General features: G+C 44.3%; 1 protein-coding gene and 1 non-coding gene across 3 annotated transcripts in view; both read left to right on the forward strand.

The window, feature by feature from the left end:
• Positions 1-435: 435 nt before the first annotated feature.
• The window catches only part of LOC126995471 (calcium-binding protein P-like), a 44,132-nt gene continuing 18,000 nt past the window's right edge, over positions 436-26,567 (forward strand). Inside the window, exon 1 of one of the 2 annotated variants that reach the window (XM_050855045.1) lies at positions 436-571. The gene's annotated coding sequence lies outside the window, so the exon portion shown is untranslated. Of the gene's footprint in view, positions 572-21,337; positions 21,417-26,567 lie in introns of those variants that run through there. The other variant, XM_050855044.1, reaches the window with a different exon arrangement.
• Trnan-guu (transfer RNA asparagine (anticodon GUU)) overlaps positions 26,563-26,567 on the forward strand; it is a 74-nt gene continuing 69 nt past the window's right edge. Inside the window, exon 1 of the tRNA in view lies at positions 26,563-26,567. This exon is cut by the window's right edge and continues 69 nt beyond it. This is a non-coding gene — a tRNA (tRNA-Asn).

Genomic DNA, 26,567 nt, shown 5'->3' on the forward strand with positions numbered 1-26,567 from the left:
AAACACTCAAACAAAGAAAGTGTGGTGATTATAAGTGGTGGTGGTGGTGGTGACATCGTTGTTGTTGGTGGTAGTGGTGGTGACATTGTTGTTGTTGTTGGTGGTGGTGGTGGCAATACTGAGGACACAAGTAGCTGCAGCGGGGGCGTCGTCGGCAGTGTGGCTGTGAGAGTATGAGGGCAATGATGGGGCGTCGTCTGCATGAAGGTGGCAGTGAGTGGAACCATGCTGAGGAGGAGGAGGAAGGGGAAGAGGAGGAAAGGGACGAGAGAGGAAAAGTAGAAGTGTAGGGACGACTAGGACAAAGAAAAAAAAGGAGAATGTGATATGAAAAGTACGTTAAAGACAAAAAAGAAAAAAAAGGCGTTACCGAAAAGTGCGTTAGACAAAAAAAAGGAGAACGAGATATAAAAGTGAGTTGGACAAAAAAAAGCGTTACCGAAAAGCGCGTTAAAGACAAAAAAAAAAAAAGAGAGAGAGAGAGAGAAACGAGATATGAAAATTACGTTAAAGTAGGAACACAAACAGGAGCAGGAGGAGGAGGAAGAGAAGAAACAGGATAAGCATGCAGGTAAAGTAAAAGGTAAGGTGTGGAAAGAGAAATTCATGCGAGAGGTGGAAAGGAAGGAACAAACACAAACACAGGAGGAGGAGGAAGGAAGAGGAATAAGCAAAGGGTAAAAAAAAATAAGTGATGGAGGAAATAAATGGAGGAGGAGAAACATCACGAGAAAGAATAAAAGTAAAAGCAATATATATAAAAGAAGGAACAACAAACGAAGCGAGGCGCAAAAACAAAAGAAGGCGGCGAAGAAGAGAAAAAAGAACAAAAAGTGAGAGGAAGGAAAGGACTAGAAGAGGGATAGGCAGAAGAGGAAGAGGGGAAAGGAAATGTATGCAGGAGGAGGAGGAGGAGAAGGAAGAGCAAAAGCGAAGAAAGGAAAAGAGGAAGAAGAAAAGCAAGAAGGGGAAGAAGAAAATGGGAATAAAATCAGAAACAGGAAGGAGAGGGAGACGACAATGGATAACAAACACTTCGGGAATTTCATTTAGGACGAGGGGAAAACAAAGAGGGGCATTTTACTGTCGCTCTCAAGATTTCTTTTTCTTTTGCAGAGTAGCGAACATGAACAATAACACTGAGCAGAGTGAGATACGAACTGTGATTATTTGTTCATTACGTTATTGGACAAGTTTTGAGAGAATTTTTGCGAGAGGAAGATATCGAGAAGGATAGGTTAGGTTAGGTTAGGTTAGGTAAGGTAAGGTAAGGTAAGGTTAGGTAAGGTTAGGTTAGGTTGAGTAGAATAGGGTTGGGTTGGGTTGGGTTGGGTTGGGTTGGATTGGTTTAGGTTAGGTTAGGTTATGTAAGGTCAGGTCAGGTCAGGTCAGATTAGGTTGGCAAAGTTGGGTTAGATTAGGCAAGGTTAGGTTAGATTAGGTTAGGCTAGGTAAGGTGAGGTAAGGTAAGGTTAGGTTAGGTTAGTTTAAATTCTTTTATATTTTGAAACTCATATTCATCGGAGAAGAGCATGAAGAGACGAGTAAGCAAGTAATAATAAATGTTTAAATGTTCAAGAATAAATGTTAGGAAGGCAGGAGCAAAATGTGTGAAATGCGTGGAAGGCAGAGCATCCGAGTGGCCGTAGGAGGGGAAGGTGGAAGGGAGTGAGGGAAGCCTGAATGTGTTCTCTGAAGGAGTGGCCGGCTTTGCTATCTGGTGATACTGAAGGATGCTGAACGGATCTATAGGTGTGTGGGGTTGGCTGGGGGGAGGGAGGCGTGTGTGGTGTTGTGTAGTGTAGTGTGAGGTGGGGTGGAGGTGGGGGGTGGCGTGTGGTGTGGTGTGGTGGGGTGGGGTGGGGGGGGGGGTGTGTGTGTGTGTGTGTGTGTGTGTGTGTGTGTGTGTGTGTGTGTGTGTGTGTGTGTGTGTGTGTGTGTGTGTGTGTGTGTGTGTGTGTGTGTGTGTGTGTAACAAATGCCCCTCTTGTCTCCTCTGCCGCTTCCATTTTTTTGTTTAAGCGAGGGAAAAAGTTGTCATTTCAGGTCCATCTTGATTCCCGTAAGAAACATGATCCAAACAGGTATACAGAAGAACCCAGAAACAAGATCATCATCCCATCAGCAAAGCCCGCTGTTGTCAACCGCACGAGTTCATATCACAACATTTATCAATCCCTCTTCCCTCCCTATTGGAAAACTTAGTAAAACTGTCGTCTGTTAACCAATCTTATCTATTCGTACCGTGAGCAGCTAAAATATCGAGCGGTATTCAGTTCGACGCTTTCCACATCCCACACGTCTATTGCAGCATCCGGTTCCCCGTTGGGAGATGCCTTGGACAGGTCTCCGAGGCGTAGCAGCAAGGCGCCAGAGCATGTAAGGATGACGTTAGAGGTTTAAGCGGTCTGGGTTTTTTTTTTCTTTTCAAGATGAAGCACTAAAAAAATATACAAATGATCTATACGAATGGCTCCAATGTGCTGCTCTGACAAAGATAACAGGACTTGCCAAATACTCTCCACCCGAAATTGACCTCTCTTTCGGCCACTCCTCTGAACGCTTTTCATATGAGCAGGGAGTAGCGGGGCTTTTTTTTTCATTATTGTTTTTTTTTTTTTTTTTTGCCCTTGAGCTGTTTCCTCTGCTGTAAAAAAAAAACTAGTGGCAAATGATCCCAAGGTCCATATCCTCAAAACACTTCGGGGCTTAAACACCCACATTTGGTAAGGCTTTCGGAGAGGTTGTGTTAGTATTTCAATGAGGGGTAGTTTTAAGCGCCTAAAGATGGTTTGACAAGGCTTCTTCACCATGAACGTAAAACACAGTCATGAGAGCCAGAATAATCTCCTTTGCGGCCTTTGGAAATACTCGTTGTGAGAGTCGCAAGCTTGCATCTGAGAATACGGCCCTGAATGTTTCGTATATGCTGATGAGGCACAGACCGACACCACTACAAGTATCTTCCCAGGAGCTGCAGGGAGCGACACACCTGCCGTTAGTTCTAAGTTCCCAGAAACGTGGGTGCGGAGTACGAAGGAGTGCTGAAGACGTGTCCAGAATCCTCCCAAAGACACGTCTCTCCACTTCCACCTCAGGGACACAACACAGTGAATCCCTGGGACAGACAAAATCCATGCTAATGTATCTCGCATGTTTACAGTATTTGACAAAACTTCGATCCTTCTTATCTTCTTCGATTTAAATGCATTGCAACTCGAACTCTTCTTCACGTGGCTTCTATTCTCCTCCTCCTTCTGCGCCAGTTCACCCGTTTTATCCCTCTCTCTTTGCCTCACCCTCCTTTCTCTCTTCTCTCTGCTCTCCTTTTTTCCTTGCGCGCCCTCCTCTCCTACAAAATCAGTCAGTATCTTTGTCCAAAACTGTCCATCGCCTTAATTGTTAGAACATTTACCGCCTAACAAGAAGGGAGTTTTGGGTCTATATATTCTACAGAGATTCAGGAAGGCTATAATGTAAACTGGTAACTATTGGTGCACTTTTCCCCTGTCGAACAACATGGTACACTAGCTTAAAAAAATTGCCATCATTAAAGACTATTTCTGTTCGTGGCAGTAGTCAACTTATCACTCCAGGCAACCTCAAAGACACTACGCCCCATCGCTTTACGACTATCCAAATACTCCAATTGATACTGTGTAGGTTTAGTTAGGTGCTGCTCCCTCGTGCTTAGACACATACATATCGCAAAGGTATTGACAAAAAAGACACGAACAATCCCCCTGCAGCAGCACAGTTATGTTTTTGTAGCTGCACCAATAAACAAACGAACACATGGCGGATTTATACAAGGCACTTTTCTGTAGAGCATTCATCTTTATGCATTCCAATCTTTATGCATCGAGTCACAGATTTTTCTTCAGAACAACGGGCTCTTCACTCCCTCGGGCAACATCCAGAAAAATACTCTTACATAAAACTCTTGACTCTTGTACATCGCGGACCCTTGCGGCTCTGGGCCAGGTCGGAGCACTGTGGGCATACGAAATGAGAGCTATGATTTTTTTTACAAAGAAGGAGGCACGACACGGGTGCAAAGAAGTGGAAACAACAAAACTCGTAAGGACGTCCCCCCCCCTCCCCCCCCCCCACCTCCCAACCCAGACAGTGATCAGTTGAAGTGTTCGAAAGAGAAAGGTCAGAGATCCTCGTATATATTCCTCTTCGTTGATTCTTGTACACTAACATAACCAGTCTCCTACACTGTGGTAGAATGGAGTAAACAAAAATCAAGCAGAGAGTGGTGGAGAACGTTGGGAAAGGCCTTTGTTCTACGGTGGACTAGCAATGGTCGATGATGATGATGATGATGATGATGATGAAGAAGGGCACACACACACACAAACACACACACACACACACACACACACACACACACACACACACACACACACACACACACACCTGCAGCTAGAGCGTGAAGGAAGATATTGCAGAAGTTCATGAGCGACAGTCAAGCAAGAAGCTGAGGCGTGAACTGGAATGAATGTCTTAGTGAATGCGACTGTGAACCTGTGTTATGAGGTGTGTGTGTGTGTGTGTGTGTGTGTTTAAGAGAGAGAGAGAGAGAGAGAGAGAGAGAGAGAGAGAGAGAGAGAGAGAGAGAGAGAGAGAGAGAGAGAGAGAGAGAGAGAGAGAGAGAGAGATTGCAGAAGTTCATGAGCGACAGTCAAGCAAGAAGTTGAGGCCTGTATGGGGATGAATGTCTTTGTGAATGCGACTGTGAACCTGTGTTGTGAGGTGTGTGTGTGTGTGTGTGTGTGTGTGTGTGTGTGTGTGTGTTATTCACCACGGCCTGATCACGAGTTGGACTCGCTTTCGCCAGCAGGTACCCTCACGGCGTGAGGAAGTGCTCATTCTTGTCGATCTCTAGGTACTGCCAGGACCTCACACACCACACACCCCATCTCCCTTGCTCAAGGAGGGACAGTAACCACTCCAGGTCAACGTAAGGAATCTGGCCTGAGCGGGGCTCCAATCGCCGCCGGTTTGGCCGTGAAGCCTTGCAGCGCGGCGCTCTAGCCGACTGAGCTACCGGAGCGGTGTCTGTGTGTGTGTGTGTGTGTGTAAGAAAGAGAGAGAGAGAGAGAGAGAGAGAGAGAGAGAGAGAGAGAGAGAGAGAGAGAGAGAGAGAGTAAATATAAATAAAAAAAGAAAAAAGAAAAAGAAAATAAAACAATATAATTAAAATGAATAAATGAATATAAATAAACTCAAATAAAAGAAAATAAGATGGAATAAATAAAATGAAATAAAATAAGAAAACAAAATTCCCCCTCCCAAAAAAACAATAAAAACAGACAAAGGCAGCCGCACGGAATCTGTAAACAAAGACAAATTGCAGGGGCAACTTTCTTGACCCTTCCACTTCCTTCCTCTCCTCTCCCACTAACACTTTATCTCTTGTGCCCCAACCCATTAACCTCTCTCTCTCTCTCTCTCTCTCTCTCTCTCTCTCTCTCTCTCTCTCATCTCGGTTCCCCTTTCAGCTTCCTTTCAGTCCTGCGTACTTCACAACTTCCGTAGGGTGGAGGAGGAGGAGGAAACATGGAAGGAGGAGGAGGAGGAAGAGGAGAAGGAGGTGGATATGGAGATGGAAGAAGAAGAAGAAGAAGAAAAAGAAGGACAAGAACAAAAACAAGAACACGAAGAATAACAACAAAAACAACAAAACAAGTAGAAGGAGGAGGAGAAGGAAAAAGAAGAAGAGAAGAGGAGGAGGAGAAGGAGGATCCAGTGTGAAAGTCGAGAGATTTCATTAAAGTGGACCGCCATGATTTCGGAACGCTGCGATAAAAATTTCCCCGTGTGTGTGAGGAATGGCAATAATAACACCCCCGGCGGCCAGGGTTTATTGTGCTTACTGTTTTATTTATGTATTTTATTTATTTATTTTTTGGGGGGGCAGAAGTTCGTTATGGTCCATGGCTGCGCTCGGAGGTGCTGCATTCCGCGGTTCTTTTTATGAAATACACCCAAAGTTTGTCAATTCATTCCTTTTTTTTGGTTTAGTTAGGCAGCAAATCTTTCTTTTTTTTTTTTAGTATCTGTTCGGTTGTTGTTGTTGTTTTTTTGGCTTTTAAATGATCACTTTTATTTTCATTTTATATATTTTTTTCCTTTAGTTGTCCAGCAAATCTTTTTTTTTTATATTCACTGTCACGATTATGTGTATTTTTTTTTTTTTAACTGCTAACTCATCTCTTTTACTTGTACCTCATTTTTGTGTTTACTTATTCACCTCACGTTCTGCAGTTATATACATTCATTTTATCCACTGCTTCGGATATATCTATTTCTGAACTGCTAATTGTGGCCTTCCTTCCTTCTTTCGTTTAGATATTTTTTTTACACTGCCCTCACCCTCTTCCCTGTCAAACTCTACCTACCTCTCCACTTCCCTCTCTGCCTCTCTCGTTCTCCTTGTTAACCCCTACCTACCTCCTCACCTACCTCCTCTCTCCCAATCTAACACTCCTCTTTGATCAACCTCCCCACCTACTTCACTGCCCTCTTTCTCCACCGTGCCAAACTATACCTACCTTCCCACTTGCCTTCCTGCCTCTCTTGTTCTCCCTGTTAACTCCTAGCTACCCCCTCAGCTGCCTTCTTTTCCCTTGTAAATTTTCACCTGTCTTTCTCCCACTTAACCCATACCTACGTCCCTACCAGGCTCCTTTTCCCACCCTGTCAACCTCTATCATCCTCTCCACTTTCCTCCCTGCCTCTTTCCTCCTCCCTGTTAACCCCTAACTACCCCTTTGCCTGATTTATCTATCCCTGTTAATCTCTACCTGCCTCCCTGTCTCCCCCTTTCTTCTTGTTAAATCGTACCTCCTTTCCCACCTACCTACCTCCTCCTCTTCCCTTGTCTATTCACCTCCCCGACTCCTACTCCACGTGTATCCCTAGTTACTTCCCCACCTCTCTCCTTCCCCTCCTCCCCTCCTCCCGCCATCGTACACCTTCATTAGATCTATTCCCAGAACTTACCAAGCCGCCCGATCAAGTTTTGTTTCTTTTCTCTCTCGTCAAAGTTCTTGGTACTAACGCTACACCCTTGCCCCTTCAGCTCTCTGTCTCCTCTCTTTTTCTCGGTCTAACAATCTCTTTTCTTTCTTTTTTTCTTCCTCTGTCTCACACGTGCCACCTTGCTCTCTCTCTCTCTCTCTCTCTCTCTCTCTCTCTCTCTCTCTCTCTCTCTCTCTCTCTCTCTCTCTATCTATCTATCTATCTATCTATCTATCTCTCTCTCTCTATCTATCTATCTATCACTCGTTCTCCTTTTCATCTCTCTTCTTCTCCTTCCCTTTTATTTCCTTCCCTGTGATGCTTATCTTCTATCCACTAAAAAAAATTTTAAAAAATAGCACTCATCAGTATCACTTTTTTTTTTTGTTTGTTTCCAAGTCATCCACCTGCTTCCAGTCACACCACGAGAACAAACGCACACACAAACACGTACACATACATACATACATACATACATACATACAGAGAGAGAGAGAGAGAGAGAGAGAGAGAGAGAGAGAGAGAGAGAGAGAGAGAGAGAGAGAGAGAGAGAGAGAGAGAGAGAGAGAGAGAGAGAGAGAGAGAGAGAGAGAGAGAGAGAGAGATTGTTACTTTCTCATTCATCAATTTCTTATTTCCAGACTGTTTACCGTGCAACCTCCTCCTCCTCCTCCTCCTCCTCCTCCTCCTCCTCCTCCTCCTCCTCCTCCTTCTCCTCCTCCTCCTCCTCCTCCTCCTCCTCCACCTCCTCCTCCTCCTCTTCTCTATCTACTCTTACCTCTTCTCCAAACATGACGTCCTCTTCCCTCCTCTTCCTCATGTAGTCTCACTTTGATCTCAAGCAGCTTGCCATCCACCATTTCAGCTTCTTTTTCGTTTTTTCTCTTCCTTTTCCCTCCCATTCTTCCGTGTGTGAACAGTCTCGCCTGCTGCAACGGAGAGAAAACAACAATGAGTATGAGTGTGTTAAACATAGAAACATACATAATAAAAAAAATACACTCCAGGAGGCCGTTGTGTACATTCATGGTTGTTGGCAAAGTTAGAATTTATAATGCAAAATAGTAGACCAGTAAATGCTTAAAACACGGAAACATTCACTCACTCTCTCTCGACTGTGGTTAATTTCACAAAATATACTATTATCGAAATTAGTGGTTCTTAATTCGGAGTATGTTAGTGAATTCCAGGGGGAGCGCGAGCCCTGGTGGAAAAGTTGGAATTTCTCTAATTAGTATCCTCTTAACGCTACACCCTTGCCCCTTCAGCTCTCCATCTTCTCATTCTTATTTCTCTCTTTTTTCCTCGGTCTAACATTGTCCTTTCTCTCTTTCTCTATTTCGCACGTGTCACCTTGCTCTCTCTCTCTCTATAGCTCACTCTCCTTGTCTTCTCTCTTCTTCTCCTTCCCTTTTATTCCCTTTCCCGTAGTGCTGTTGAAGTAAATCTTAAGAACTTGACTCGGCTGGGACTTGGCTGAATGTCGAACAAGAACTATACCCATCTGTCTCTCAGCCGCCGTGCCCTTGCTCTGAAACACGCCTGCCGCCCCCGCCCACCTAACAAACGTTCCTGGCTTGTGGTGGGCTGCTTGCTGGCTTTTGGTGGGAGGGAACGGTGGAGGGAGGCAGTCTAAATGTTGTATAAAGTGGAGGATAAAAGAGGCATCTGATGGAGAGGGTGCAAACAAAATGAGAAGGACAGAAATGAGGATGGAGGCTAAAGAGGAAGATAGACAAAACAACTGAAATAGAAAGAAAAAAAACATCAGAAAACAGGAAGGCACGCTACACATTGCTCATGTTTAAAAGGCAAAAGAAGATAGAATAAATACCTGTTAATTACGTGTGCTTCGACCTTTGTGTTTTCTTTGTGTGGTAAATGAAGTTAGTTTTCTTCCTTCCTTGTTATAAGTTTACGTCTCTCTCTGAAGATGCATCGTCAGGAATGGAATAGGGCATAAAGGGAGGGATAGGAAAAGGGAATATATAACGCTTAGTAGGAGAAACGGAAAAGAAAGAAGAGAGGGATGAAGTCTGATGGTGAAGAGGGAGGCGAGAAAAATAAAATGAGGATGCGAGACTAACTGAGAGGAGAGGAAGAGGGAGGAAGTAACACTGAATAAGAGAACACAGTAAATTAGACAAGCTCAAAAGGGAATGGAGTAGTAATTAGGAAGGTATGAAGCGAAGAGGGTGCATGGTAAACAAAGTACGTGGAGAGGAAGATAAATTGGAAGAGGGGAAGGAGGGCATAAACGGAGGAAGCAATATAAAAGGAAAGAACGGATAAAGGAAGATGGTGAAAGTAGAACCCTAACAAAGAGAGCTGGAAGAGGAGAACGTTAGGTCGAAGGAAATGAATACGAAATGGAAGATAGAGGACATTTCATGGAGAGGGTGGAGACAAAGGGAGAAAGATAGGAGGGAGAATAGAGGTTAAATGAGAATGAAGATAAAGCAAAACCACTGATAGAGAGAGAGAGAGGATGAAAATGACATATGGAGAGCAAAGTGAGAGGAGAAAAGAAAGAAAGAAATGTGAGTAACAAAAGAGCACATTATGTTGAAGCCACACAAACGGTAATCTCATAAACATCATTTTTGTTTATATATAGCTTATACACACACACACACACACACACACACACACTGACGATACTAATGCTAAAGGAGGGAGACGGGAAACTGGTGAGGAAATGCAGAAAGGGGAGAGAGAATAAAGAGAAAGACGATGATGAGGCGGAGGGAATAATGAAAAGGAGAGGAGAAAGAGGAGGAGGAGGAGGAGGAAGGGATAGAGAGCGGTGGATAAGAGAGGAGGAAAGGGGAGACATTCTTAATTCACGGAGCCGTTAGCTTGATGCATCGCGTAATTACATTGTAACACAAAAGCCATGTAACTGTTTTCTCTGGTGCATAGGAGCTGCTCAAGGGCACACACCTTCACACCTACACACACCTACACATACACACAAACACACACACACACACACACACACACACACACACACACACACACACACACACACACACACACACACACACACACACATACATAGAGAGAGAGAGAGAGAGAGAGAGAGAGAGAGAGAGAGAGAGAGAGAGAGAGAGAGAGAGAGAGAGAGAGAGAGAGAGAGAGAGAGAGAGAGAGAGAGAGAGAGAGAGAGAGAGAGAGAGAGAAGCATTATGAACTATATTCATTAATTCTACAAACAAAATTCACCTGAGATATGAAAGTGAAACACCGTCAGACTAAGTAATACCTTGATAAACATTCGTAACATCGACATTAAGTACTTCAGATCATCACCTCAGTTCAGTAATATTCCCCTGCAGCCATTACACGCGTACAAATTGGAAGAGGAGGAGAGAACCAATTTACAAACATCAGCTCAATACTCAAGGGCATGCAGTCACGGCGCATACACACTGGATAAGGGAGTGAACCAACTGACGAACATACCTAATTAAGTCACTCAAGAGGAGGCATTCATTCACCCTTCCAGCTATTAGTTTACCTGGCTCAGACCGGTAACGTGAGTGGCGCATTGACAACTTGTGATGCACCGTCCCGAGCTGGAATGCAGATGAAGGGGAGGCTGGGAAGGAGTCTGCCTGTCTCTATCTCTTGCTCGTTTGGTATGACACACTCACACTCACACTCACACTCACACTCACTCACTCACTCACTCTCTCTCTTAATCCATGATCTACAAAGGGTATATAGCCCAGCCAGATGAAGGCAAAGAAAGACAATTTACGCAAACCTCGTTGTTTTATGGATAATGCATGCACCAGTGGGAGCGCCATATACCTCTCGTGGGTTGGTGCAAGGTTGAAATTAATTGAATTGAATTGAATTCCATGAATGAGAGAGAGAGAGAGAGAGAGAGAGAGAGAGAGAGAGAGAGAGAGAGAGAGAGAGAGAGAGAGAGAGAGAGAGAGAGAGAGAGAGAGAGAGAGAGAGAGAGAGAGAGAGAGAGAGAGAGAGAGAGAGAGAGAGAGGAGAGAGAGAGAGAGGAGAGAGAGAGAGAGAGAGGAGGGGTAAAGAGTGATAGAGGGAGGGAGGGATCAAACAGGTAGAGGGAGAGAGGTGGGTTGGGTCTAGGGAGTGACGTATTGATGACTGTGTCCGATACTGTCTCAGGATATCGGGAATTCCTTTCAACGGTCAAGAGTATGTAGCTTACTCATACACTTCTGGTAATGCACTATGCAGTCAGAAATTAGCGCAAGGTGTGAAATAAACTGTGGCAAAGTATAATAGGGATCCAACACTTCTTATCGAGAAAATTCAGAAAATCGGGGTAACACAGCTGCTGAAATGCGTTTTTTTAGTAGCTCATGTTAATGCCGATGATGGTCATATATGGGTAATTGCGAGGGTCAAAATATGGGTAATTAGTAAAAGTTGTGGAGTGTTGCGGAGTCCAGTCTCACACAATTTCACTGGATTTTGCTGGAATTATTCACGAGGATTTTTTTTTTTTTTTACATTAAAGGGAACAGCTCAATGGCAAAAAAATAAAAAATAAAAACAATGAAAAAAAAGTCCGCCTTGATTTTTATGAAAACTCTCGTCCATCTTCGGCGTGGTGATCGATCCCCGTGATGTCCTGAACGTGTCACTCGAGTCTCTGGTTCTTGTTCGATTCCATAACAACATCATAGGGAAGAAGAAGCCAGATATTTGTTTGGGTCGACGGATATTTTGGTTTGCTTATTATTTCAAACTTTTCAGGGCATAACGAAAAAGGTATGTGTCTGACTTTTTCATCGTGGTTAAAGTTGTACGCCAGGTAGTTAATTTGTTTCATGACTATTCTGTTATTTTTGGGGATGATAGCGGGATATCGTACCTCTGAAACTGTACGATTTATTTGTTCTCGGTATTTTCAGATCTTTTCTACTTAAACCAAGTAAATTATCTTTCTTTTATTTATTTCTTAGTTTCACGTAATACAGAACGTTATTTTATCATGTAGGAACTGTTTCTTCCGGGACGTCCTGGCGATCGCGTTGCGGCGCCGCGTTCATAACAGCGTTCTGCATTGTCCCCGCCGTAATTGAGACAGGCGGTGCGGCGGCCGTGACCACAGCATCCACAATGAAACGACACTCTATATTCACGTTCTTTTTGGCCATTCTATCTCCATATGTATGCCTATTTTTAGGTCCTTTGCATGCGTTGTGTTTTTAGAGCGTTTTGTGAGCCTTGTTCCTCTCTTTTTTTATGTGTGTGTTTGTGTGGACGCCATGCATTGAAAATAAATATCATGCGTTTTAATGAAGATTGAATGATTCTCTGAAATCTAATGGTCGTCACGACAAAAGTCCACTTCACCTCCTCAAGGACTAGGCTCTAAAGTAAAATTGGCAATGGTGAAAAAAACACTATCAAAATTTACCGCTGCTGAGACACGAGGATTAAGAACACGTCTCTGGTCTGCTACGTGTCGGAAGAGGAGACTGGACGAGATGTATTTCCTACGACTCGGGAGGTTCAAGGTGGGGAACGCAACTCACTAACATTATTTTCGTGCGTGTGAAACGCTTGCCAGAAAGATAACATGTCTTATTTGCGTGAAAAGAGGTCTCTAATGACGATAATGATGATGATGTGAGGAGATGATGTGGGTAGGCAGGAGGAGGCACGAGGTTGAGGATAAGTAGGTGGAGAGCTGTGCAGGAGGTAGAGGAGATCGCGGAGGCGGCAATGAGTGTTTCTTTGCTAATACTTATTTTCTAAACTTGCTCGAGCATATAACAGTTCTACTTATGTCTAAAAGTTTCAAGGTGACCACTAACAGCAGCACCTTAAGATATGTTGTTATATATGTTGACATCACGCGAAGGTATGTTATGATATTCCATGCAGTGGGAAACTATTACAAACTTTCCTTCATTGCCTTAGCGAGCGGAGGTACGATGCAAGCACTGAGGCCCGCATTGTTAAACGTCTCGGCACCTCAGTCCGCCTGTTTGAAGAGCCTCTCGTAGAAGCTTTAATTAACCCCTATGGCACATACGGTGTGTATATACATAAGGGAACCTGCATTAACACATTGAAAAAAATCCCGTAATAAACACCACTGAGTGCCGGGGATCGAACCCGGCACTTCAGAATAGAAGTCAGGGCAGGAACCGGTGCTGTATTCATTTCGGTGGCGTAGTTGGTACGGTGCCCTGATTTCTACTCAGAAGGCACAGGTTCGATCCCCGGCACTCAGTGGTGTTCATTACGGGATGCTATCGTCTGTGATGTTATGAGAGAGAGAGAGAGAGAGAGAGAGAGAGAGAGAGAGAGAGAGAGAGAGAGAGAGAGAGAGAGAGAGAGAGAGAGAGAGAGAGAGAGAGAGAGAGAGAGAGAGAGAGAGAGAGAGTCTATATCAGTCTAGGACAAGGAAGAGGATCCATTATACAGTACAGTTCCTGGGAGTAATTTCGTTAAGACTCCGCGCATCCCTTCAGCACTCGCCCCATCAGCAGCCCGCGCACGTGCCGTCGAGACGCCTCAGCTCACCTCAGGACGCTAAGCAGGTTACACGCATAAGCAAAGAAACACCCTCATTGCCGCCTCCTACCTCCTGCCACCTCCTGCCTAACCCCGACCTCCTTCATATACCCCTCTACCTCCCTACCTTGCCTTCCTTACCACGTGCCTCCTTCCCTCCTCCTACCTCCGGATCAAGTGCCTGTTTACATCATTTACTTCCTGATGAGAACTTAACAAAGAACTTACTAAGGCAAAACTCCCGACCGACTACCACTACAAGTGCATCTCTCTTGCTGATCTCCTTGCTTTTCTGGGTCCGCTTTCTCAGGACCTCCCGCCTCTCACATCAACTATTTTCAAAGGCCGAAATGAAGCCCGATCGAGTCCTCACGAGTGTTTTGTTTTGGTTCATGGCACAGAAAAAGGGTCAGACCACCAGAAGGGTCATAAAACTTCCCGTGGAAATGCCCAAAACTCCTATTAAAGTCTTGTCAAATGCGTGGGCTTGGGCCCCGAAATGACTGGGAACATGACCCCTGGCCCCTCGCGGCGCCTGAGTTCGTTCTTGCTTCTTCCGTCCACGTCATTGTGTTCTTATACATCGTTAGAAAGTTAGGAAGTTGTTTTTACAGCAAGGGAGACGGATCAAGGGCAACAAAAAAGTGAAGAGAAAGAAAAGGTTCGCTACTCACCGCTCCCATGTGTAGATATATTACGTGAGTTTGATTTGAAGAGCTCGTGGAAAAATGGATGTGTTTACTATGTTTTCTTCAAGCAGTGAGTGTGCAACGCGGTAGTAATGGTATATGTAGCAATTGTGTTTTGATATACTAGGCGAATTTAAAGAGTTCATGGAAAAATGTATGTGCCAACTACGGTTTTTAGAGGGGAATTTGCAACGCGGTAGTAATAGAGTTTGTAGCATTGTGTTTTGGTATACTAGCGAGTTTAAAGGGTCTGGGGAAAAATAAATAATGTATCTCCTACGGTTTTAAACAGTGAGTATGCGCCGCGGGAATCACGAAATATATAGTGAGGAAATAATAAGCACTGTGGGAAAGAAGTGGTGTCAAGATAAGGCTAGCGGATAGAGTACTTCATTTTTTTAAGTAATCTCTCCACTGGCCTCTCCTTGACATCACTTCCTCTCCCAACCTGTCAGTATGGAATCTACACATATAGCATTGTGTTTTGCTATACGATGGAGCCCATATTATGCAAGTATTTAAGCTATTTTCAAGGGCTCAGGGATAACAGATGTGTCGGCTTAGTTTACCAAGGAATTCTGCAGCACACATTGGGCGCACACCGCGGTAGTGATTTAAAGGCACAGCAACATACATTTACTTATAAGCCAGAGAAGGGCATATGCTTAATACGTGAGTCTCATGTTCAGGGATTAAGGGATGTGCCAGCAAACAGAAGAACAAACTTGGCATGCACCGCGGCCATAATGAAAAGCATGACAACGGTGTGTTTATATATACTAGGGAGAAGCTTCTATGCACGTTCCAGCGTGAAGGGTGGATACAAAAGAGGAAGGGATGGGGCGTCTAAGCACACAAACAAAAAAAAATGTCATACAAGATACAGCAACAAAGACTTTTTTAATCAGTTGCATTATTGTATTTTCTTATAGGCAGTGGAGAGGACAATGGATGGATGGAGGAGGAGGAGGAGGAGGACGGGGATGAGGACGAGGACGAGGAGAACGAGGAGGAGGAGAGGCATTAACTTTCCCTCTCAAATCCTTCTCTCTCTTCCTCCATTTCTCCCCCTCGCTCCCCTCTCCACTCACTGCTCCCTTCCTTTCCCTTCCCTTCATTAACCTTCCGTAAGTGAACAGAAGGTACGGACACTTCTTCTTTTAATCACAGTCTGTTCTTTTACCATTAAACAGAACGATAGGCTTCTCGAGGCCAGGCACAGCAATATTGTCCCTGTCGAAGCAGCACGACCTTGGCAGAAAAAAAAACATGGGTAGATAATAGAATACGATTTGCAGCCTCTCTTTCTGTTCGTAATTTGTTGTGCAATTCCCACGTTATCCAGCACACTCAAGCAATTCAGGCCTGATACATTTATTGCACCTTAAATCGCGAGGTGTAAATTTCACGCCACGATTAATTTACATCTAATTGCGCACGGCCACTCCTCGTAAACTAATGGAATGATGCGAATTTCGTTACCGATACTAAATACTGAAACACACACACACACACACACACACACACACACACACACACACACACACACACACACATATATATAAACACACACACTAAGACTTCGAAGCATACCAACAAGAAAATATAGAAAGCAAAGCAAAAGAAAACACACAAAAAAAACGAAACAACAACAACAGCAACAACAATATCAACCAAGACCACAACATCATCAACAACAACAACAACAACGTCAACAACAACAGTACAATCATCCCTAGAGACAAATTACCTATCCTTTCCCAGCAGGGGGGGAGGGGGGGCGGGGGGGGGGCGTGACCCCAATCAGCCAGCCCGACTTAACTAACAAAACAAACTCCACCAAACTACCTCCACCTCCATACCCCCCCTCCCCCCTCCCCTTTTCCTTTAGCTTTTCTTCTCCCCTATTTCCACCTTCCTTTTCCCCCCTTTCCCCTAAGCCATCTCTTCTTCCACTCCTTCTACCAGTCTACCCTTTTCCTTCCCTATTCCCTCCACTTCCCTTTCCCCAATCGATGTCTAATTCCACCTCTCTCTCTCTCTCTTCTTCTCCTCCCTCCTTCCTATACCCCCTCCTTTCCTCATTGACTCTTCTCAATCCATCACTTCTACCATCCCATCTATCCTCCTCCTCTCCTATCATCACCTCTTACCTTTCCTCAATAAACTCTTCTTTCCTCAATCCATCTTTTCTCTCACTCTCTCTACCCTTCTCCTCTCCTATCCCCGTCCCTTTCTTTCCCCAAACACCCCAATCTATCTCTTCTCCCACTTCCCCTCTACTCAAAACCATTCTCATCCCTCACCCAGGTCCATTTCCTTGTCCCATCTTGCCCCCTTCATCTCTTCACGTTCTCATTTCTCATCCACGTTCATTCCCTTTTCCCATCTTACTCCGTTTCCCCACTCCCCTGCAACCCCCACGGCGCACTCCATTCCTCCTACAGCCGGCATGCGCGCGGTCCTTCTGCTGGGTCCAATGTCTCCAATTACGACTTGTATCTCGCAAACGCACCTGCGGCGAGGCCCGAGTAATTAATGGTGTGACCGGAAGGTGGCGGGACTGGGGACTGGGGGGAGAGGAGGAGGAAGGAGGGGGTTCGAGAAGGAAGAAGAAAGGGAGGAAGAAAAGAGGGAAGAAAGAGCAAGGAAACGATGGAGGGGAGAAGGGTAGATAGAAAAGAAGAAGAAAGGAGTAAGAAAGGTGGAAAGAGAAGAGAAGCGACATAATGGGTAGAACAATGCGTGAAAAGGGGATGAAAAAGAGAAGGGAAGAAGGGTAGAAAGGGAGGAACAGTGAATGAAAAGGGGGGGAAAAAGAGAAGGGAAGGGAGGGAAGAAGGGTAGAAAGGGAGGAACAGTGAATGAAAAGGGGGAGAAAGAGAAGGGAAGGGAGGGAAGAAGGGTAGAAAGGGAGGAACAGTGAATGAAAAGGGGGAGAAATAGAAGGGAAGGGAGGGAAGAAGGGAAGGAACAGTGAATGAAAAGGGGGGGAAAAAGAGAAGGGAAGGGAGGGAAGAAGGGTAGAAAGGGAGGAACAGTGAATGAAAAGGGGGGGAAAAAGAGAATGGAAGGGAGGGAAGAAGGGTAGAAAGGGAGGAACAGTGAATGAAAAGGGGGAGAAAGAGAAGGGAAGGGAGGGACAGTGAATGAAAAGGGGGAGAAAGAGAAGGGAAGGGAGGGAAGAAGGGTAGAAAGGGAGGAACAGTGAATGAAAAGGGGGGGAAAAAGAGAATGGAAGGGAGGGAAGAAAGGTAGAAAGGGAGGAACAGTGAATGAAAAGGGGGGGAAAAAGAGAATGGAAGGGAGGGAAGAAAGGTAGAAAGGGAGGAACAGTGAATGAAAAGGGGGAGAAAGAGAAGGGAAGGGAGGGAAGAAAGGGAGGAATAGTGAATGAAAAGGGGATAAAAAGAGAAGGGAAGGAAGGGAAGAAAGGGAGGAACAGTGAATGAAAAGAGGAGAAAGAGAAGGGAACGGAGGTAAGAAGGGTAGAAAGGAAGAGAGAATGAGTGAGAAGGGAGGAAAGTGCAAGAAAATGAAGGAAGAATAAAAAGGGAGTAACAAGGGGTGAGAAAAAGGAAGGGAGAGCAGGGATATGACGAAGGGAGAAAGGGTAGGAAGGAAGAAACGAACAAGAAATGAGAAAGAAAGGATGGGAATGGCGGTAGGAAGACGGGATAAGAAAGGAAGGAACAAGAAGTAAGGACAAGAGAAACTGGGCACAAGAAACCAGAGAAGAACATGTTGAGGTATATATCAATTAAGACCTGTATCAAATGTCCCCGCAATCATGTCTCTTAGCTAACGTAAAGAGAATATATAAAAAGAACTACGGGGAAGGGCAGATATAGTTTTTCGAGTTCCTGAGTAAATTTAGCAACGTCGGAAATACCTAGAGGAGGAGGAGGAGGAGGAGGAGGAGGAACCAGAAGAAACAAAGAGGAAAAAGATGATGAAAGTGAAATCGTGGCCAAGGGTGAGAGGGAAGGAAAAAGAGGGAAGTATAATAGCGTTGACGGAGGGGAAGAGGAGGAGGAGGAGGAGGAAGTTAAGAAGAAGAAGAAGAAGAAGAAGAAGAACAACAACAACAACAACAACAACAACAACAACAACAACAACAACAACAACAACAAGGAGAAAAAGCCAAGAGAGAGAGAGAGAGAGAGAGAGAGAGAGAGAGAGAGAGAGATGGCAACGAAAAGGGAAGAAGAAAAAGGAATCATGTGATGAAAATAAAAATACGAAGGAGGGAAAGAAACGAAATGGAAGGAAAGGAAACTAAATTAAAACAAAAAAAAATAACAAGGAAGAAGGAAGGAAGGAAAGAAGAGGAAGGCATTAAAAAGGAGAGAGATGGCAGCGAAAGAGGAAGAAGAAGTAAAAACAAGAGAAATAAAGTGAAAGAATTAAAATAACGGAGGAGGAGAAAAACAAAGGAGGAAAAGTTAAGTGAAAATAAGGAAGGACGCGAAGAAGGGAACGAGACGCGACTGAAAACTGAAAGGAAAGGAAATTAGACCCATTACGAAGAGTAGGAAGAGAGATGAAAGGCGGAGGAGAAAGTGAGAAAGAGGAGAGAAGAAATAAAGACGAGGAAGAGGAGAAAGACGAAAGTGATGAGGATGAAGAAGAAATAGAAAAAGAAGCAGTTGAAAGGGAGAGGATAGTAGACCCATTACGAAGAGAAGGAAGAGACAAAAGACGAAGGAAAAGTGAAGGAGGGGAGAGTAAGAATAAAGACGAGGAAGAGGAGAAAGACGAAAGTGATGAGGATGAAGAAGAAATAAAAGAAGCGACTGAAATGGAGAGGATATTAGACCCATTACAAAGAGGAGAAAGAGGAGAGTAAAAAAGACAAGGAGGAAGAAGAGAAAGACGAAAGTGATGAGGATGAAGAAGAAATAGAAGAAGCGACTGAAATGGAAAGGATATTAGACCCATTACGAAGAAAAGGAAAAAAAATAAAAGGCAAAGGAAAGGAGGAGGGAAAGGAGAGTAAAAATAAAGACGAAGAGGATTTGGAGGAAGAGGAAATTGATGATGATGATGAAGAAATAGAAGGAGAAATTGAAAGGATGTTAGGTCCATAACGAAGAGAAGGAGAGAGAAGGAGAGAGATGAAGGACGAAGGAAAAGGTGATGGAAAGGAGAGTAAAAATTAAGACAAAGAGAAAGAGGAGGAAGAGGAAATTGATGATGATGAAGAAATAGAAGAAGTAATTGAAAGGATATTAGACCCATAACGAAGAGAAGGAGAGAGATGAAGGACGAAGGAAAAAGAGAAGGAGAGGAGAGTAAAAATAACGACAAAGAGAAAGAGGAGAAAGAGGAAATTGATGATGATGAAAATAGAAAAGAAGCAATTGAAAAAGGAAAGGAGAGAGATGAAGGCCGAAGGAAAGAAAGAGGGAGAGGAGAGAAAAGATAATTATAGAACAGGAGAAAGAGGAGAAAGACGAAGTTGATGATGATGAAGATAGAAAAAGAAGCAAATGAAAAAGGAAAGGAGAGAGATGAAGACCGAAGGAAAGAGTGAAGGAAAGGAGAGTAAAGAAAAAGACGAGAGGAAGAGGAAGGGGAGGAAGAAGTTGATGATGAAGAAGAAATAGAAGTCGAAGAAAAAGAAGAAGCATTTGAAAGCGAGGCCGAGGGTGACGGGGAAGGAAAAAGAGGAGAAAGGTTAATAACGAAGCGAGGGAGACTGACGGAGGGGAAGAGAAGGTCAATGGTTGGAGGGAAACATGGCCACGTGGAAAGGCAGGCACCAGAGAGAGAGAGAGAGAGAGAGAGAGAGAGAGAGAGAGAGAGAGAGAGAGAGAGAGAGAGAGAGAGAGAGAGAGAGAGAGAGATTGAGAACACGGGAAAGACAAAGATATAGAATGAACTGTAAAGAAAGAAACAAAGGAAAAGGGAAGGAGGGAGGGAGAGAGAGAAAGAGTGCAAGAAAAGAGAAGAAAAGAGAGGGCAGCGCGAGAGGATATGAAGGAAGAAAAGATGGTAGAATAAAGGGTTGAGAGAGGGAAAGAGAGAAAGCGGGGAGGGGAGAAGAGGCGGAGGAGGGAAGAACGAAACGAAAGAACGAGAATAAAGAATGCAAGGGGGAGAGGAAGGAAGAAAGGAAGAAAATACGGAGGCGAAGGAGAAAATAGGACAGAAAGGTGGGGATGAGAGCAAAGAGAGAGAGAAAGAGGATCAGGAATTAGAGAGAAGGGACGGAGGAGAGAAAAAAAAGGAAGATTAAAAAACAAAGAAGGGGGAAAAGATACTGAGGAGAAACAAATGACTTGGAGAGAAGAGATAAAGGAGGGAGAGAGTGAGAGGGAGGTGAGAATAAAGGGGGGAAGATGAGAGGAGGGAAGGGGAGAGAAAGAAAGGACTAAATGATGATGGAAAGGAATAAGAGGAGGGGAAAGAAGAGGAAAGGGAAGATATGTAAGTACTCGAATAGTGAGAAGGGAGTGAGAATGAAAGGAGGGAGGATAATGATGGGAAGAAAAGATAAAAAAACGGAGTATTGGAGAAGATTAATGATGATGGAAAGGAATAAGAGAAAAAGCGGAGAGGAGAGGAAGAGAAGTCAGGAGATGAGAGAGAGAGAGAGAGAGAGAGAGAGAGAGAGAGAGAGAGAGAGAGAGAGAGAGAGAGAGAGAGAGAGAGAGAGAGAGAGAGAGAGAGAGAGAGAGAGAGAGAGAGAGAGAGAGAGAGAGAGAGAGAGAGAGAGAGAGAGAGAGAGAGAGAGAGAGAGAGAAGAGAGGAAAGGAGGAGGAAGAAAGGAGGAGGAGGAAGGGCAGGCAGGTAGAAAGAGGAGATGGAGAGAGAAAAGAGAAGGGTGAAGATGGGAAGGAGAAAGAGGATAAAGGAAAAAGAAAGAAGGGAGGGAAGAGAAGTGGCAAGGAGGGAAGTGGAGGGGGAGGAGGAGGAGGAGGAGGAGGAGGAAGAAACCGGAGTGAGAAAGAGAGGAGGGAGACAGGGAGTGGGGGAAGAAAGAAGAGGAGCATCAGGAGCAGCAGCAGGAAGAGGAAGAGGAGGAGAAGAGGGGGAGGAAGAGGGGGAGGGGGAGGAGGAGGATGAGGAGGGGGATAGGTATATATATATAAAGGTTACGCAGCGGTGGACCAGGTAAAGGTAATCGACGCTCTCACCTCACCTGTCCCCAGACGACGCCAGGTGTTCCGCAAGGTAAGAAGGAGGAGGAGGAGGAGAAGGAGGAGGCTCGTGACGTGTTGAAGTGTTGGTGTTTGTTTTATTGTGTTTGTGTTGCTGTTTGTGGTGTTGAAAGGGCAGTGCTTAGCGGGCTTTTTTTCTCTTTTTTTTCCCTTGAGATGCTTCCTTTACTGTAAAATTATGTGTTGTGTTTGTACTGTGTTTGTTGTGTTGTGTTTGTCTTGTGTTTGTGTTGTGTTGTGTTGGGCCTGTGAGCGGTATAGGTGTTTTTCTAGTGCTGAATTGTGTTGTGTGGAGTTAGAGTGGAGGGTGTATGTTTGTGTGTGTGTGTGTGTGTGTGTGTGTGTGTGTGTGTGTGTGTGTGTGTGTGTGTGTGTGTGTGTGTGAAAGAGGAACAGACACAAACAAGACAAACAAACAGACATAGACACACATTGAAAGAAAGACACAAGCAGACAGAGAGAGCGGGGGAGACAGAAACAGAGACACAGAGAAACACAAATACAGACAAACAGAGACATCTTCAGACAGCAAACAGACACAAACACACACACGCCATGGTTTAAAAGGGGTAGGGAATGCACACACACGCAAACAAAAGCACAATCCTAGACAACATCCACATTACATAAAAAAACACAGATAACAACATCCCCCACCCGTCGCATCACCCGATAGCCACCTCCCTCACACTTCCACTTCTCCTACTCTTTAATGTGTGACAGAGATAAACAGACACAGATCAGTAAGACAAACAGACAGTGGAGGGCATAGAAAGAAAGACACTGACAGAGAGAAAGACGGAGACAGACAAACAACTAAATACAAATAGACATACAGACAAAAAAAGACACACAGAAACGCAAATACAGACAAACAAAGACATATACAGACAACAGAGGCAACAAAACCCTTCCACATATTTATAAAAGCGCGCAGAGGGGCAGGCTTTAGGACCGCAGTGACACGGGCGTTAAAATGTGAGGTGGGGAAGTCCCAGTCCTGCGAAGCCCACCCCTCGCGACCACACAGCGGGGGATAGGTATGCCAGGTGTGTGGGGGAAGGACAGGTAGAAGGTGTAGGTTTAACAGGTATGAAAAGGAGGAAAGGGAAGGGAAGGGATGGAAGGAGATACGAGAGGAGAGGAATGGAGAGGAGAGGAGGAGAAAGGAGAGGAGAAGAGAGGAGAGGAAAGGGGAGGGGAGGGAAGGGAAGAGGAGGGGAGAGAAGGGAAGAGGAGGAAAGGGAAAGGGAGAGGAAAGTAAGGGAGAGAAAAGAATGTGAAGGAAAGTGAAGGGAAGGGAATTAAAGGAAGGGAGGGAAGGGAATGGGGCAGAGACACGGAGGTAGCAGAGAGGATGAGAGGGGAATTCCAACCACCACCATCAATAATAATAATAATAATAATAATAATAATAATAATAAAATAGCAATAATAATAAGTGCGTTCTTCTTCAGCACACTATCCCTACGGTTGTTGTCCATCCTGCTTCATCTGCATAGTTCGTATTTATATAAAGCCACACACACACACACACACACACACACACACACACACACACACACACACACACACACACACGCACTCTTCCCTCCCCTCTTTTCCCCTTCCCTCTCTTCCCCTTTCCTCTCTTTCCCTTCCTCTCCATCCTCAACCAGGCAGTCATCCCTTCATCCCTTCATCCCTTCCCCCTCCTCCTCCCTTCGACTGTCATCCCTCGCCTCTCATGGCCAGCGCTGCTCTTTCTCTTTATGTATGTGTGTTTGTTTATCCGTTTATTTGAGTCGTGTGTGTGCTTGGCGTATTTATGTCTGCGGTGCGCGGCTGGACAGGGGCATGGGACGGGCGGGAGAGGAAGCGTTGACATTGTATTATTTTTGCTGTGTGTCCGTTGCCCGGTGATGTATGAAACCTACCCGGCGTTAAATGAATACCGAGAACGCTCTGGATTTTTTTTTTTTTTAATGAATTCGATAGTCGTTGCTTTTTTTTTACAATAAAGGTAGCAGTTCAAGGGCAAAATATATTATACAAAAGTAAACGCTAGTCACTGTTCTTATGAAAGATGTATGGAGTAGTTGTGTGTAGGTGTGGAGTCGGGAGGCATGTGTGTGTGAAAGAGACAGACACACACAAACGAGACAGGCAGAGACAAAGAAAGACATAATCAGACAGAAAGACAGGCAGAAAAAAAGACAGAAGCAGAGAGAGGGAGTCACAAACATACCGTATCAAGTGAACATTATAAAAGTCACTTGCTTGGCCCTCTCATTTCGCAAAATCAAATAATGAATCACTTGAATATTATGAAATGCACTGGTTTCGATGCCGAGAGCGAGATATTGGTTGCCTGTCCTTCTCCTACCGTAAAAATATAATACTGAATCAAATGAAAATTACAAAATGCTCTGGTTTCCTTGCTGATTGTGACATAATGGTTGCTTGTCCCTCTCATCTCGCACAGAGGAAATGTTTCTCGTGGATACATGAAGGCAACAGTTGGAATTTATTTTCTCTCCTTGTCTGCATGTGTCTGATCGGATACACTGCCTGTTTGTCTGTCTACCATCACAAAAACAAGAGGAGCAGTGTCTCGTGAATAGTACGAAGGCAACAGTTTCTTTTATCTTCATCTTTTCTGTGTCTGATGTATTGGGTGTGTCTGTCCACCACCACAAAAAAATAAAAGAGGAGCAGTGTCTCGTGAATATCATGAAGGTAACAGTTTCTTTATTTACTCCTCTTGTCTGTGTCTGATGCATTGGGAGTGTCTCTGTCTGGCACCACAAAAAAAGAAAATGATTCCCCTCTCTTTCAAATTCATTCGCGTGGCAAAATAATAACTTCACTCGAGAGCAAATGAATAAAAATATATAGATGCAATAACACACACACACACACACACACACACACACACACACACACACACACACACACACACACACACACACACACAGAGCAACGTGATACACACAAACAGTTAAACTTGCATTCTCTAGAAAGGCGAAGGGTGCGTGGAGACACGATCGAGGTTTATAAATGAATGAAGGGCTTTAATAAGGGGGATATTCATAAGGTTTTATTGGTAAGAGAACCGGGTAGGACACGAAGTAATGGATTTAAACTGGATAAATTCAGATTCAACAGGGACACAGGCAAAAACTGGTTTACTAACAGAGTGGTAGATGAGTGGAATAGGCTTAGCAGTCATGTGGTGAGTACCAATACAATTGTCACACTAAAAATAGATTAGATAAATTCATGGACAGCGATATTAGGTGGGGTTAGATTCACGGGAGCTTAGGTTCAAAGGAGCTGCCTCGTACAGGCCTACCAGCCTCTTGCAGACTCCTACGTTCTTATGTTCTTAACAAACAAGACTTGCAACTTCTGCTGATTATCACGCATCCCGTGTTATGACGTGGCTTCGGTAACGTGATTTGTGTGACTGTGTTGATTTAAGGAACATAGTTATAGTACCCTTAATTTCCTTTACCTCCAAAACGTCATTTATTTACTACCTTTATTTATCACGCCAATTATTCTCCTTCACAGTGGTTACAGTTTTCTTATTTCAGGTTATCATTTTTTATCATCATTTTATCATCATTTTATCATCTTTTTCTTTTTTCCACCATCTCGTATATATGTCTGAATAGCTTGTGCCGCCTCCGTAAATCGTACCAAGACAACTCTCCTCTACCCGAAACTGACTTCTCCTCTGGCCTCTCCTATTTTCTTTTGTCGGAGCAGCGTCTAGCGGGATTTTTGTGTTGATGATTTAGTTTTTTGCCCTTGAGCTGCTTCCCTCGCTACACAATAATCCTGCTATAGTAACCAGCTAACTGGATAACGAGGACACTAAAAAAATATACACAGATAAAACTGATGAAAGAGAGGAGTGCCAGCAACTACTATAGCGCTTTAAGAGTCATACTAATATATTTTGACACGTACATACTCTCCGCGTGACACTCATAACCCTGTGCTTAGTAACCACCTGACAGAGCACACGTGGACGATAAAAAAAAGAGTAAACTCGAAATTTCTAGATCGAGTAAGTTCGTTCTGCCTAAACAGGATGATCAGCGTTGCCTAAGAAAAGTAACAAAAACGGAGGAATATGAGTAAGAGGAGGATAAGGCGCAGGAGACAGAGAAGAGATACGTAGGAAGACAACTCGGAGCGGCCTCGGGGTACGATAGACCAGTAAAACAATAAAAAGAAGTTGTTTTTCGCGTTCGTGGTTTTTTTTTATAATTATCGTGGGTTTTCTCCGCGCCAAGGTCACCCTAACGACACGTGATATAATAGTTGCAGGTGTTGTTGTTGTTGTTGTTGTTGTTGTTGTTCCTCCACTTGTTGATATATAGATTTGTAACGCTAAGATGGGCTACGTAAAAATAAAAACAGATTGCCAGAATACAGACAGAGGGACAGACAAACAAACAGACAGACAGATGAAAGATCCACATGCCTAACTGACTGACTGACTTATCAATGAAATGAATGACTGATTAACAGACTGACTGAGTAACCGATGGACTAACTGACTAACTTATTAACTAGATGACTGACTATATAACTGATTAACTGAGTGACCGACAGACTGACTGAGTGACCGACTGACTGACTGACGAATTGACTGAGCAAGCAACTGACTGACTTACCAACTGCATGACTGACTAACTGTATGATTAACTGCCTGACTTATAAACTGCCTGGCTGACTAATTGTGAACTGACTAACTTAACTTACCAACTGCCTCACTTACTAATTAACTAAATGACTGACTGTATGACTGACTGACCAACTGCCTGACTGACTGAGTAGCGGCAGGCGGGGGGGGGGAGGGTGGAGAAGGACAGGTGTATAAGGAAGTTAATTACAGCCTGCGGGGACCGACTACACCTGAGCGGCCCGACCAAGTTCAAGGTGATAGGAAATCAGGGTCTCTCTCTCTCTCTGATTAATGTAAAATCACTTAGGTTTAAGGACAGACCACCAAGTCTGGACCATGGGGTCTGTGTGGTCTGATTTTCTATGTAAATCTATCTATGTAAATCTCTCTCTCTCTCTCTCTCTCTCTCTCTCTGCGGGCGGCGCAGGAGAGGCTGCCTTCCCGCGTCATAACAGCTGACTGCCGCTCTCCCTCCCAAGCCTC

This window comes from Eriocheir sinensis, chromosome 8 (assembly GCF_024679095.1).
Source record: "Eriocheir sinensis breed Jianghai 21 chromosome 8, ASM2467909v1, whole genome shotgun sequence".
NCBI lineage: Eukaryota > Metazoa > Arthropoda > Malacostraca > Decapoda > Varunidae > Eriocheir > Eriocheir sinensis.